Raw genomic sequence first — 15456 nt, 5'->3', positions numbered from 1 at the left:
AGGCCCTGGGCCTGGAGGGCCTAGGAAGGCTTTCCTGGCTGCTGCCCCAGTGAGGACAGCACTGCAGGGATCACCAAGGAGTGGCTGCTCTGAAGGACCAGGACTGCACTTGGCAGAAGACCCAAGGGCACAGCACTTGAGACAGGTGGCGGCTGCTCCCTCAGGGACTTACAAGTGAGTAAGGAGTTTGCTTTTCCACTCTAAAGGCAGCACAAGCATCTGATTCATGCAGGAAGGCAACAGCCCTTTTGTGATTTTTCAAAACCTGAATAGTACATATAACCAACCACAAGGATGCACACCTGTAACCCCAGCACTCTGGAGGCTGACGCACGAAAGTCAGAAGATTGAGCTCAACACAGGCAACCTAGTGAGTTCTGGAGACACCCTACCTCAAAATCAAAAGGGGCAAGAGAGATGGCTCTGCTTTAACTCCCAGTACAAAAAAAGAGAAAAAGCCTAAAGTGTACATTGAAATACTGTCCTGAGATTGAAATCGTCGCTGTCTATGCAAAAACCATTGCCCTCCCGAGGTTAAGGGAAAAGAGAGAAAAGAGATATTTAGATGATGTTTCTTGACAAAAGAAAAATGATTCAGTGCCCTTGACAAATATGTTCAATGAGTGAACCAAAATCACAACTTCTAGATACTATTCATACTAGAGCTCGACATGGTGGTCCACAGCTCTGATCCCAGCACTTGGGGGGGCTGAGGCATGAGGATCTCCATGAGTTGAACACAGGAGGCTGAGGCAGGAGGGTCTCCATGAGTTCGATGCCACTGTAGGCTGAGCAGTCCTGACCAACCTGAACTGCATAGTGAGACCCTGTTTTAGAAAAGAAAAACAAAATTCTAGTGCCACAGAGCTCACAGTAGAGTCCTCAGGTAAATCGCAGAGGCTGAGCTGGTTCCTGAAGAGCAGCAACGCACGGGTCTGTTTCCACTGCTGGTGGACAGGTCATGGCTGCTGTTCCCCTTCCTCCTCTCCTCATCTCCCCCCTCTGCCCTTCCCTTCAGGTGTGTTCATGGAAGGACTGCTTTTTCCAGGCCCAGGCCCAGAACACCCAAGAGAGACACCAGCTTGCAGCTTACTAATGAAGATACCGCCCAAACAGAGCCCCCCCAGGACGTGTAGTTCCTCCTGAGAAGCCTTAGGGTGCAGGCCAGCCTCACCTGTGGAGCAGAAGTCACCTGCTGAATGGTGACCAGCTAGATCCCCACCCGCATCCAGCGTGATGAGTGAGAGGAGGCTGGGGGAAGGGCCTCCTGAGGAGACGGGATGGGGTGAGGTCTGCCCAGAAGTAAAGGTGACTGGGGACCAGGAGGCTGAAAAGGAACCTGGGAAGCAGGAGGGTTCAGTCATCAAACACTCCTGGGTGCAGTAAGAAGCTCAGACTCCTCTTCAGATCAGCAGGAAAGCAGTCCCTCCAGTGAGAGTTCAGGTGGCCTGGGGCTCACTGTGGGCTGCAGGGCCCAGCTCCCCGCCACCACCCGCCCTGCTCTGAGAAGCTACATTAGGAGGGTTGTGTAATGCACTCGGAGATGGCCAGGCACATGCACGCCTGTGTGTCTGTCTCTTCATCTGGTCCCCAAACGGTTCCTTTATAATACTGACGACAGCACTTGAGGCCTCACATGCCTGAGGAAGGCACAGACTCACAGAGATAGATAACTAGACCTGTGTTAAATTTCATTTTGGAAGATATAGTCTTGCTAAATTGACAGGGACTGCCTCAAGTATACCGTCCTCAGCCTACCAAGAGCTGGGATAGCGGGCCTAGAGCCTTAGCTCCTGTTTTTCTCAGCAATATATTTTACTAGTGCATACAAACCTGTCTCATGCTTTTTCCTCTGGACTTGGCTGTCTGTGACATGATCTCTTGAACAGGTTCCCTACAGTCAGCACACAGACAATCCCCGAGCTTCTCCCTGTCAGACAGCATTACAGCCAAAGTTTTTATTGTTAATATTATTATTACTATCATTTTATTATACTTGGTTGTTACAGAGTCTCACTACACAGCTCAGACTCATACTGATTATTGTTTTCAGCCTTCCACAGCGCTGGGATTACAGGCTTTGGCCACTATGCCTGGACTGTGTGGTCAGCTCAGCCCACCCGGGGGTGTCGCTGGCATGACAGGTGGTGCTGGGGATCAAACCTCCCTGCCTGCCCTTGCCAAAAGTTGCCCAAGAAGGCTCTTTAGTCTGCTGAGCTATCTTGCTGGACACTACAGCCAAAGTTCTTACACACATCTCTGACACCTGAGAATTCTTCAAGAGAAGTTTCCAGAGGCAGAACTTTGGGCCTGGGTCAAAGACTAATGCTTCTCTGTACTTTTGGTAAATATTATCAAAATGCCTTCTGTCAAAGCGATGTCAGTTTACACAACCACCAGAAAGGACAGTGTGTTCCAATAGAGTCTCCCTTCTACTTCTATTATTAAAAGTGAATCTGACAATATTTGCTTTGATTTCAGAGTTAGTGCTTGTTATGAATTGAAATTTATCTAACTAGGCTAAGAAAGAAGCCAAGGCCTGGCATTGAACATGACCGTATGTCACTGAAAAGTACCTCAAATTAAGCCCCCCAGGGCACTGATGACCCCAGATGGGTGCGCTGGACCTGCTGGATGCCAGTCTGGTGAGGGAGCTGTGGAAGGGCACATGCCAGGGAACTCACATGCTATTGAAAACATGCAATGTGCTGTTGAGGTATTTTCAGATGGATAAAGATGAGAGCACAAAGAGGAGGCACTTGGGAGCCCGGCGTTCATACGGATTCTTAGAGTGTACAATTTTTAAACCTCAGCAACTTGGAAATAGGTGATTTATGCTTTTCAATTTTCTGTACGGTATTTTGGGTTTTTTTTTTTAAGAAAAGTTGTCTCTGTTTTCAAAAACAAAAACAAAAATCAAAACAATTATAGCTGATTTAATAGTGAAGATTTTTATTAAGATTCGAAAAGTGTTTCAAACTATGTGTAAAGGATGGTGAGATAACCATTGGAAAGGCAGTGTATACAATACAGAGGGAGAAGGGACCTGATCTATAAGGACTTCTTTTAAAGTCTAGGGGACTACTGGGAGGTGGGCAGAGTGGCAAGCAGCCACAAACCAATTTTACCAAGATTCAGAACTGTAAAATAGCAACTTGGGGGAAAATGAAGGCGGTAGATCCCCTGGATGCAGGATCTGAAGGGAAAATTGGTGCACAGAGAAAATGAATAGACCAACCACAATGAAGAAAACAAGTGTGGGGAGTGGCTGAGCTGCAGACTGATCACGTGAGTGGGCCTAGAGCAGGGCCAGCGCCAAGCACACAGGGCTTCAAGGTGAGCCAGGTGAACAGGTTGTTAGGCAGAGGAGATTTTCTGTCATCAACATGCTGAGTGTAGAAATAAACACGCTACTGGCTGGGGAGATAGCTCAGTCAGTGGTCTGAGCTCATGACTAAAAAGCACAAGGACCTGGTTTATGTCTCCAGTACCTCATGCTGTGCTGGCCCCACACAGAGCCAGCCACTATAAGGGACATGGAGGCACATGCCTCTAATTTCAGAACTGGGGAGGCTGAGAGAGGAGGATCACTACTAGTCTAAGCTGCATAGTGAAACCCTATAACAAATAAATAAATAAGTAAATAAAATTTTATTTACTTATTTATTTTTATTTATTTATTTATTTTTTTTTGTGGAACCAGGTATTGAACTCAGGCCCTTGCGCTTGTCAGGGAAGCGCTTATTCTATTGAGCTATCTCTCCAGCTCCTAAGAAAAATTTAAAAACCACATTGCAGTTATTAGGTGACTCTTTCTCCCACCAGAAGAGGGGACTCCATGTGACCTCAGCCGTCTACATTTTGATCCTTGTCTTCTCTTCTTCATGGTCTTCCCTCCACAAGTTTCTCAAGAGCTGTCCTGGATGTGGATAAGAAGAGGCAATGTGTACTTTCTGCTGGCTCCCAGCTTGTGTGAGGAAAGAAAAGGCTAAATCCATGGAGACATTACTGAGTGTGGTACTCCAGAGGCCTCCAGGAAGAAACCCACACCATAGAGCAGAGCAGTGGATGCTGAGAGCTTCAATACAACAGCTGGTGACTCCAGTCCAGGCAACTGCTGTGTCCCAAAGAGAAGGTACGTGGCCAGGTTCCATGTTAGGGAGGAGTCAACGGGACCCAGGACTCCGAGCTCCCAGTGATTGGCTTCATCTCAGGGTGCCTACCCAGTGACTGACTGAGGGACATGTCAGGGAGCCAAGGCCAGGCCAGCTAAGGATACTCAGAGTGTTGTGGCCTGATCACTGAGGCCCAAACCCCACAGCCTGGGGCCAGGATCAGCCAAACTTCACAGGATCTGAAAGCACCAGAACTGGCACCCGGCCCTAGTCCTTCTGCAGCTTGTTGGGATCATCCAGCACAAATCTCAGCTCTGACTGCCTCCTTTGTCTATCAGTTACAGCACTGACATACCCTGAGGTAGATGGACCATAACACTGTAGGCTTGTCATCACAGAGAAAACAAAAATTTGGATAGAAAATTCCCTCCTTTTATTGATGGCTGTCAGGCATTTAGTCTCAGCAATGAGAAAAGTGACTAAGACACTGGGTCATTTATCAACCTAAGAAGACTGTCTCAAAAGGATAGAGAATGTGAGTTCAAGTAAACCATGAACTGGATAGTGAAACTGTCTGAAAAAGAGAAGAAGAAGAGAAAAAATAAGAATGAAGATCAGGTATATAGGAGGTGCAGGGAGCTGAGTCCCAGTCTTCATTTCCCTTTTTAGTTTCACAACTCTGGAAAAGTCCTCAGAACTTCAGGAAAATCTTAGTTCTGTAAGAATTTAAGAACTGGACTCAAAACAGCCAATTCGATAGCCAATGAACCAATTTAAGTTTACAAGTCTGACCTGCTAAAACTGTGATTTCTGCTGTTTGTGGAAGGACAAACCTGTATTCACAGCACTCAAGAGACTGAGGGAGAAGGATGCTGTGAGTTGGAGGCTAGACTGAGCTACATAGGGAGCTGATGGCCTGTAAAACCCCATCTCAAAAAGAGGGTGGTGGACAAAAGGAAAGTTGATGTTTTATGATGAAATTATAGTATGCTTGTTATTAGATTCCAGTTTTGCACATTATTTTTTTAAGATTTTATTATTTACAGCAGGACCACATTTCACAAACTCAATTCATTCTGCAATTCTGGTCAAAAACCAAATTGGATAAGAACTGAATCAAATTTGTCCATAAGGACAACATTCAACCTGACTGTTGAATTTGATTCACTTCTAGTCCAGTTTGGTTTATGACCAGAATTGTGAAAAGAACTAAATTCATGAAGCAAGGTACCACTGTACTTGCAGTTTCAGTTATGTCCTGAATCATTCCATGGACACAAGTCCATGTAAGTTAGCTTTGCATTAATACAATGAAATGCCTGAGGCTGCTAAGTTTCTATAGTGAAAAGGTTTCTTTAACCCACAATTTTGGAGAGTTCAAGGCATGGCTTAGATCTGTCAAGAACTTTGTGGTGAATGGCACATGGCAAAAGCATATGTCAAAGCAAGCAGTCACCTCTTGAGTCAGGAACCAGAAAGAGAAAGCAGGGTTCACTGTTCCTTTCAAGGGCATGATCAAGCTTTCCTTAGCAAGGGATCCCTCACTAGGCCACAACTCTTGAAGGCTCTGCCACCTCCAGTGGCATCACCTTGGGACCCCAGGATCCAAGTACATGCAACCTCGAGACCACACAGAGACCACAGCCTTCATCCCTGCCCTTGGGGTTCCTACTGTAAAAAACTCATCCATAGATATGGAACCTATGGGCGTGAAGCCCATCGTCCCTCTCAGCACTGAGATCATGGCTGATTTAATAGTTTTTCTGCATTGGGGATTGAAACTAGAACCTCACGCATGCTAGGCAAAAGTCTGCCACTAAGCTACTTTTCCAGGCCTTTGTATTTCATTTGGAAACAAGGCCTTCCTGAGTGGCTCAGATTGGCCTCAAACTTCCAATCCTCTTGCTTCGGCCTCCTGGATATCTTGCGAGCAGATGTTCACCACAGTGCCTAGCTTCTCAGTTGAATAATTCAAATCTTCATTCTCACTCTCAACTGTGTTCCCAAATATTCTAGGAAATATTATTTTTCTTCTATAGTAGAGGGAAACATTTGCCTGACATGTCGATATATACCTGTAATCCCAGCATTGTGGGAAGCTAATGCAGGACATCATGAGTTCAAAGTCAGCCTGGGCAACACCTGCGCGGGATGCTGCTTAAAACCAGAAAAATGTCTGGTGATACATTGTGGTATGACAGCCTTTCGTTTAGCCCCCAGTAACACAGTAAATATCCATAAATAGATAAACAGAAAAATAGATAAGTAAATAAAAGAATTTTAAAATGTTTATTCTCATTGTCACTGACTTAACTTCTGTGCACAAAATACCCATTTTAGCATCAACATCATTCAGGAAGTTGCTCTGTTTGGGAGCAGGCTAGTGGCCCTTTCTCCTCTTTATCTGAACTAAACACAGCACCAGCTCAGCCTCTTCCCCTTTGGGGTGGCCCAGGGGGCTTCACCTGTTGCTTCACAGCCCAAACCAACTGCAGTGGTTGGGAGAAATATGCTGCCTGTTATGTTCAGGGCCTCCCTCATTGTTGGCTCTTTATTTCCACCAAACGAAGAATCTTGAGGGTAAAAGCCTCACCCATCTCTCTTCTCACAGTGCTCAGTGCCGCTGTTCATTTACTCTGATCCTGGTGATTGAACCCAGTGACTCACTGCTGAACTACATCCCCATCCCCCCCCCCTTTTTTTTTTTTGAGACAAGATCTCACTATGCAGCTCAGGTTGGCCTTGAGCTTCCTTTGCAGTCCAAGCTGGTCGCAAACTCACAGGGATCCTCTTGCCTCAGCCTCCTGAATGCTAGGATTTACAGGCTTGCTCCAACATACCCAACATTTCAAATGCTTGTTCTTAAATCAGATAATACAATGAAAACAGTGCCTGCCACATAGAACCTCGTACCTGAAAAGTTAAATTTTCAACTCAAAATTAATGAATTAGGAAAAAAATACACAAATACTCATTGGTAGGAATGGCAAGCACAAGAGCCTTAATGTCCTGGAAGTCACGTTTCGAGGATAAGAATGGTGAGCAACTGGACATGGAATAATGCGGACACTTCACTCCCCCAAAGCCAGAAGGGCTGCTCCAGGTTCATCCATTTCAAATAAGTATTTGCAACACATTGAAATGACACTTCCGTCATCTGAGTTTGTCTCTGTGCCGCTCTGAGATTGAGTTTAATAGACTTTGCGCTTAAACCACCTATCTCTCTATGTCGCTGTCTGCTTCCCAAGCAGACAACTAAAGTTTTTTCATTCAATGATTCTTTAAAAGACAGCCAGGTGTGGTAGGGCACACCTGTCATCCTACCATTGAGGAGGGTGAGGCAAGATTACTATCAGTTTAAGCCTAGCCTTAAGTGCATAAGGAGATTTCGTCTCAAAAAAAATTTTTTTTTTTAGTGTTTCAAAGCCACATAAGTCATTTAGCCAGGCACGGTGCTGCCGACCTCTAATCCCAGCATTTTGAAGGTTGAAGCAGAAGGATAGTTATGAGTTCAAGGCCAGCCTGAACTACACAGCCAGATCCTGTCTAAAATCAAAACAAAGAAAAAAGTCTTTAGAACCTAACCAATGTCTATGGTTAACTTTTCAACAAGTCAAGCAGGGTCTACCCATGTGATATTTCTGCACAAATGAGTAACTTTGCCTACACTGATCAGGACTCAGAGGGGTTTATTCTGTAGTCAGACACAGGGCTTGAACAGCACCACTTGAATGGGGTCGGTGCTTGCCTGGGTCCGCGATGCCCAGACTCTGTGCTGAGCACTGGAGTGGGGCTGACACCTGGTATAAAGGCTCTTCCCACCTGCTCTGCTCCACGTAGCCACCACCCACAATGTCTATGTCCAAGTTAGGCTACTGGCCATTGGATAGGGGCCTGGGCCTCTAGCCCTTGGGAGGCTGAAGTAGGAGGATCATCGTGAGATCAAGACCAGCCTGGGCTACTTTGTCTCTAAAACAAACAAACCAAGCTAAGTTGCTTCCCAGGGGTCCAGATGTGGTCATGCACAGGTCACTTGGCTGTGCTCTGATTCTCAGAGGTGCCCAAGTTGATGTGAGCCTATGTCCCCCTCAGGGAAGCCTCGCCTGCTCTCCTCTGAGGAGCTTGAGCTAATGATCCAGCTGAGATCTGTCTCCTCTCACCTCCTGTTCCAGCCATCCCTGATTCTATCCAAACAGTACTGCTTTTTCCCTTCATCTTCTTTACCTCCATCATTAATAATCACAGTTCTCTATTAAACTGCCCTTGATTAATTTTTGTTTTTGTTTTTGTTTTTGAGACATGGTCTCCCTATGTAGCGGAAACTGACCTTGAACTCTCTAGGGAGCCCAGGATGGCCTAGAACACACTGTAATCCTCCTGCCTCAGCCTGTACTGGAATTACAGGTGTGTCACTACACCCAGCTCTAATAACCTCCTAATCAATCTGCCAAATTCCTTCTAACCTCTTCAAAACCTGTTCACTATACTATGGCAAAAGCAAATGCTGTAATGTGTAACCCAGGCCTTACCTCCCCACTCACAAGTACTGAAACCCTCTTCCCCACTAAGACCTTGCCATTTTTGCGCATTTCCACTGATTTAATTTTCCCTTCCTTTTCAGCCAAGGTCAAATGTCCCTGTCCACCACTTTGCGTAGCTCCGTTACACCTTTTAGTGTAATACAGCACAGATTGGTGCTATTTTATTGTCCCACTCATTATTCTCATGCAGAAAGTCTAATGTTTTTCCTTTTAGAGTATCCAAACACCTACCCCACTGTCTGATATATAATAATTGCTCAAGAATTATTTACCAGGTAAATAAGTCCATAAATTAAACTTCAAATAAGTAACATCAAATCCTTTCTCAGTAATAAGTTTTTATGCCAGGCATGTTGGGGCACACCTGTAATGCAGCACTGGGAAGGCTGAGGCAGGAGGGTCACTGAGAGTTCAAGGCCAGCCTGAGACATATATCAAGACCCTGTCTCCAAATGATGGTGATGATGATGGTGAAGATGACGTTGGTGATGGTGATGATGATGGTGATGAGTGATGCTCCTGTCTCAGCCTCCCAGCACTGGGGTTACAGGCTGTGCCACTACAGGCCTCTTCGAGGCTAGCACAGCATTCCCAAGGTTCAGGGGCTGGCAGGGCATGTGATCAAAAGCCGGACCTTGCGCCTGCCCAGCAGGCACTTAGACTGCCAAGCTATCTCCCCAGCTAAATTATTATCTGTAAACAGAGAGGGACAGAATGGGGACCTAAGTAGGTTACCCAGGGAATCTGACTTTTGAAGGCATTTCTATAGAGTAAATCCATGCAGTATGTAAGGTGGAAAACACAGGAACTCGCTTAGGTGGGCATGAGGTGGCACAAAACTATGGTGTGGACAAGTGAGATTACAAGTACCATTGTTCAGGTCAAATTGATTAAATCTAAGACCAAATTAGGAATCGAGTTATGCCACAAGAGGGTATGAATACAGGACAGTGTCACTTTCTGTTGGGGGTTGGGTAGTGGAACAAGGCCAGGCCCTCAAGGAGAAATATGAAAGACAAGGTGACTTTGCAGCTTTGGAAGAGACAGACACTCTCCTGCTATGAGCCAGACTTCAAAAGACAAAAGAGAAAGCAAATGCAGCCACATACTTCCCTAGGGAGGGGCATCAGGCATTGATATTCTAAATAGGTATCAATCACCTTGAAAGAGCCCCAAGGGGTCACTATGCAACCCCCACTTTAACGTGAACAATGGTGCTTGTAATCTCATTGGATGACCTAGTTTTGTCCCATGTGTTGCCCGCCAAAATGAATTCCAATAATCTCCACCTTAGACCTGCCTCACTGCATGGTTTTACTCTATAAAAATCTCTGGAAGAGAGAGCTTCCTAGACCAACCCACTCGGGTCTCCCTTCTGTCCCTGTCTCAGACAGAAACTTTCCTTCCCCCAATAAATATTCTGCTCTTAAACTTCATTTGTTCCTAGAATACATTCTTCGGTTTTAGAGAACACAAACTCATCCTGGGTACCCTCAGGTTGGGTGTTTAATTCCCCTGTATCACTTTGGTCCCACTGACATTCAGGGACATGGAGCATTGTGCCAGCAGGCTGGAGATCTCCAGTTGGTCAGAACTGCAGTACTTGACCATCTCAAACCACCACTCCAGGAACTGGTTAGACAAGAACAAAGCCACTGTGCTGACAGACCTAGCCAGCCTGAACCAGGGCCCCTGAGGTCAGCTGGGACAGGGGAGGCTGGGACAGTCTGGCCCTCTCTCTCAGCTCATACCCCAACCTAGCAGCCCCACGCAAGCCCTGGCCCCTACCACCCACGTTGCAGAGCATAGCAGATGTGAGCACAAGTATTGCTCACAAGCCATCCAGATGTGGATGGTGACTTCCTGGGGCAGGAGCGGGGATGACTGGCTTCTGATGCTGTCAGGGGCTCTGCTTCCTTTGTCCCTGCAGAAAATAGGCTGAACTTCTGCTCCACCATCCTTTGACATGCCCCTGTCATCTCCTATATCAACTGCTATAGAGAGCCCTTCCAGGTGTTCATCTCAGTCCGTGAAGTCTATATTTGTTTTGGTTTTTATTTTATTTTTCATTTATTTTTTAATGTTTGGGTATGGGGTCTCACTATGCAGCTAGATTCGTAGTGATCCTCCTCTTTCAGCGTCTAGTGCATGCGTGCCACTCTGCCTAGTCTTGGTCACTGGCTCAGCATGCCTGTAGGGACATGGCCAGTGCAGGATGTGTTGACAGGTACAGCGCTTGCCTAAGCAGGCACTTACTCCACTTAGCTATCTCACTGACCCTGGGAAGTTTACATTTGTAATCTCATGGATAAATTATTAGAATCCCTTCAACTTAATTCCAGTCTAACACTTCCAGTACAACTCATTGCAAGAATGAAGACACTAAACCATACGTACACTTATGGTGAACCAAAGGATCCTAAGTCCAGCCGTGGTGATGGTTATCCGCACAACAAAGGCCTCAACCCTGGGCTGAACTCTGGTTTTATTCAGTCATGCAGGAAGAGTGTCTTGAGGCTGACTGACTGAGAAGGCCAGGAAGTAGGTGAGTCCTGTGAGCTGGACTAGGTAGGAGGCCTGCAATTTCTTCTGCAAAATGCAGTTAGAAGGATATGCAGAGAGCAATCTCTATTACACAATTGAGATCGTATCCAATGTTTTGGAGTCCAGTGTTTCAGCTCTGATGTGTAATCTTTCAAACCCCAGGAAGTCATAGCCTCTATCTTGAGGCTTGAACCCAGCCCACAACATGGAGCACAGGCTCTTCATCCCATCTGGACTGGGCTCATATTAAAGACCAGCAGGTGCAGGTTAGAGGGAAACACGCATGCCTGCCATCTTCCAAGGGTAGCACCAACACCTCAACTAGACCAATATGCATTCCTTAAGGCCAGTTAAAAGGATAAGGAAAAGTCCTAGCCAGCTCTGTACATATCAATACATGGAAATAGGATCAGGGACGGCCAACACGGAGACCCCTGCTCTCCTTTCAAGGAGAATCACCCCAAAGGGGATCCTCCACAAACTGCAAGCACAGAACAAACAAACCTTAGCTCTCCTGGGAAGCACAGGAACAAGCTTTGTTGAAATCATAGAAGGAATGTACACCCATGGGATGTATTTAGAAACAGAGTAAAGTATAAAGGAAAGAGAGAGTGTACTCATAACCCCGCTTTCCAGGGCTCAGCCACATTAGTTTGTAATGTTTCCTTCCAGCCTTTTTTCCATGCTGGGTTCTTCTCATTCCAGTTCACAGTGCTTGGCAGGGCAGGGCAGGATGAAACAGTGTCTGGGATGGTCCCCATGCCCCATGGGTCCTCAACAGGACCCATCCTCGAGGACTTTTAACAATACTGATAATAGATACCCTCTGTTTTTCTTCATACTTCACAGGCCTTATACAATGCCTTCCTCCTCCTAAGCAGATCCAGGGTTGCAGGGAGGCATGGGGACCCTGTGACTCCATAGTCTAAATTTGTCACATGCCTAGGAACGCCCCATGAGGCTTTTCTATGTGAAGGCCTGACGGTGCCCAGGTGGACCAGAGGGGTGACTTACAAGGCATGCACGTACTGGTACTCACAAGAGGGAGGGCTGCTGGCTCATACTTGGGAAGCAGCCTGCAGTTTTCCACAGAAGAAGCCACAAAAGAGTACTGCTATGTGGACCAGTGCAAGTGCCCATCGTTCTATGGGCAGAATAGTGCCAATAGTGCACGTTGAGGCCCACAGCCAAGACAAGCTCCGGACACGGGACACTGACGACAGCCAGGAGTGAGTAGTTCAGCTCCCTGAGAGAAGGAGCCAGGTGGTATAACTCAGATGGGAGCAAGCCCAGAGGTCAGGAGTCATGGGACCAAGTATGGCTACAGGAAAACAAGCCAGGAGAGTGAAGGGGCCAAGACAGGATGGCCAGAGAGCTTGCAGGTCATGAAGTCAACCAGGATAGGGGGCACCAATGGATCTCAGGCATGAGAGGAACCCACTGAGGCCCAGGCTTTACCACATGCTCTGACTGCACGAGGAGAGGTCCAGGGAAGCAGGAGACCAGGGGAGTACCTAACGTGCTGGGACTAGATTCAGGAGGCCAGGGCTGAGGAGTATCTTGGGATCCCAAGAAGAGGCTCATTTCTGGAGGGAGAGCACAGAGGATTCAGAGATGGCAGCAAGGGGTTTGGTCTGGGGAGGACAACAATGGTATTGACAGTACTGAGGGATGGCAGCCAGGGTGGTTTCTTCTGGAGCCCAGCGTAGTCCTATCAGTGACAGTGCTCTTCAGGGAACCACATGGAGCTTGGCGTGGGGCCAGAAGAATGAACTTAGGCCAAGGGTGAGAGCTGGGACAGGCGATGGTGCCAGCAACACTGCCCTTATAGAGAAGAGGGGCCAGGAAACACCCGTACTGTTCAGAGAGGAAAGGACAGCAAAAATCACACAGGTGAGGATTCCTTGGGAGGAGCAGGTAGGGACCAAGAAAGCACCTGAAGCTCTGAGGGGGCTGTCAGCAGCTGTCTGCTAATTCCCCTCCCACCTCTGGGCTCTGTTAGCTGAGCTCCCTGCTGCATCCTCCGCCTCCTTCAACCACACACCCTGAGGACACACATGGTCAGAGTTCAAGGCCATGCAGAACCAAGGGCAGTGTGAAGCTTGGTGGAGATGGGCTGAAGCTTTCTGCCCCTGTCCTGTGAGATGGGCTGGGGCTGTCTCCAGATGCTTGTCTTGATAGAAAGAAGGTGTCCCAATTCCTCCTCATCCTCTCCCCCAAACTTGGGAGAGGGTTCCTGGACAGATTTGTATGTCATTTTGAGGAAGTTTTATTCATATCCTTCTCTGTCTGGACTGTTCCAATTTTTGTTTATAGTTTTTATTCATTGCTTTTTTGTTTTCTTACTTTGAAAACAGACATCTCCATCTTTGCGAAAGTACAATGCTGTTCCTTAATCACCAGTTCTTCTATGGACAGCAGTCCCTGCATATCTGTGAGTTCCACATCTGCGGATAGAACTGACCAGCCTGAAAATATTTGGGAAATAATTGCACCTGTACTGAACATAGACAGAATTTTTCTTTGTTATTATTTCCTTTCAAAATAGAATAATAACTACTTACATAGCATTTGGATTATATCAGGTACTACAATAATCCAGCGATGATTTACAGGGTATGAGAGGGTGCACACACTCCATCCTTTTATATAAGTGACCAGAGCATCTGCACATTTCGGTACCTTGGGCAGGTATGTGTGTGTCCTGAAACCAATCCCTCATGGACACCAAGGGACAAATACCCAACAGTTCTTAAAGCAGGGCTGGAGATGGAGCTCAGAATAGAGCACTTGCCTACAATGCTCAGCACCCTAAATAAGATCCCCAGCAGTGAAACACAAACTGAAAGAGTTAAGAGGAAAAACGCAGACCAGCAGGGCATGGCGGCACACACCTGCAGCAGGTTCAGAGCTGTTTAGTCAGCTTTCCTGTCACTGTACACGGTGCTGACCTCCTCAACTTAAAGAAGGAGACACTGGATCGGGACCTCAGTTTCTGGGGATTCACGCTACGACTGGCTGGGCTTTGGGGTCAGACTCTTCACATATCAGCCCTTTCCATCATCTCTCCTCCATGCATGGGAACACTGCAGTCCTGAAGATCCTCACCAGCTTGCAGAGGGCAAGAGAACCCACCGCACCCCAAGAGAGAGGACTAGCAAGCACACAGAGATGTGGCCTTCCTGCTTAGGTCTGCACTCCTGCCCACAGACTCTGCACATCCCCTCAGGAGAGTGAGTCGGCCACCAACTCTCTGGCCCCGTGTCTCTGAGAAAATTCACTGGACAAACCCCTGGATGACCCATGGGCACAGGTTCTTTCTGGGATACCCCAGGACCCTGCCACAGTGCTAGCACTCCTGCTCACTCCAGGACACCCACCTGCAAGTGAAGCAGCCTGCAGAGTCCAGCATCACTTTTGAGGTAAGAAGAGGACCTGAGGCAACCCCAGGGACAGTGCCAGATTCTGTCTGCAGACTGGATGGGAGATTTCCTGAGACTGGTTGGTTTTGGTCTTGAGTGCAGGAGAAAAGGGATTTTGGGTGTGGCGGCCTGCAATCAGACTGTACCTGAGGCAAGAGGGGAGCTGGGTGGATACTCAGGCTTTTTGTCACAGCAGTCCCATGTGAATGGCATGTACATCCTCTTACAGGAGAACTGGATCTGGGTTCCTGCTTTAGAGGTTTTTGTTTGTTTATTTAGTTGACATTTTCCTTATCTCCTTTGTTCAACACAAGCTTCCAATACTATTTTTTGTTTTCACTCCTTTGGCCCACTCTTTAAATTCTTCCTCCCACTTTCAATTCAGTTTATTCTGCCCACACTCAGGCATTCCTGTCTTCTTTTGTATTAATCATCTGTCCTCTTTACCTACTCCATTCCTTGAGTTCTTCCTATCTAACCAGCCTCTTACCTTTTTTTTTTTTTTTTTTCTTAAATCTTTTTCACTTTGCACAAATACACCAACAGGTTCCAACAATCTCATAGCTGTCCTCAGTCCTGAAGTACAATATCCTCTGCCTGAGGACTGTTGTCACCCTCAAAAGAACTTTCTTAAAATTCTCAGTACTAACCCTTAAAGCCAACTAAAAGATCTCCGAGAGAATCTGACCCCATATCTAATTTTTGGCCTACCTCTCCCCCACTGACTTACACCCTTCTTTCACCTGTCCCTCCGCCTTTTCCCTCTAATCCCTTGTCATCACAGAAGGATGGCTAATAACTATTGAACATGGGCTGTAAAGAATATTGATCAAG

The 15456-nt window shown here is 46.8% G+C and overlaps 1 long non-coding RNA gene across 1 annotated transcript; it reads right to left on the bottom strand.

Annotated features, from left to right (window-relative positions):
* Positions 1-314: 314 nt before the first annotated feature.
* On the bottom strand, positions 315-6260 carry LOC111813912. The gene is made up of 3 exons (XR_002819034.1): positions 5480-6260; positions 1834-1930; positions 315-807 (listed from the first exon to the last, which is right to left on the bottom strand). It is a non-coding gene; the product is annotated as an uncharacterized LOC111813912 (long non-coding RNA).
* Between the last annotated feature and the right edge of the window lie 9196 nt (positions 6261-15456).

Source organism: Octodon degus, unplaced genomic scaffold (assembly GCF_000260255.1).
Source record: "Octodon degus isolate 3935 unplaced genomic scaffold, OctDeg1.0 scaffold00238, whole genome shotgun sequence".
Lineage (NCBI taxonomy): Eukaryota > Metazoa > Chordata > Mammalia > Rodentia > Octodontidae > Octodon > Octodon degus.
Note: the sequence above shows the minus strand (reverse complement) of the source record. Positions and strands in the feature narration are given on the sequence as shown.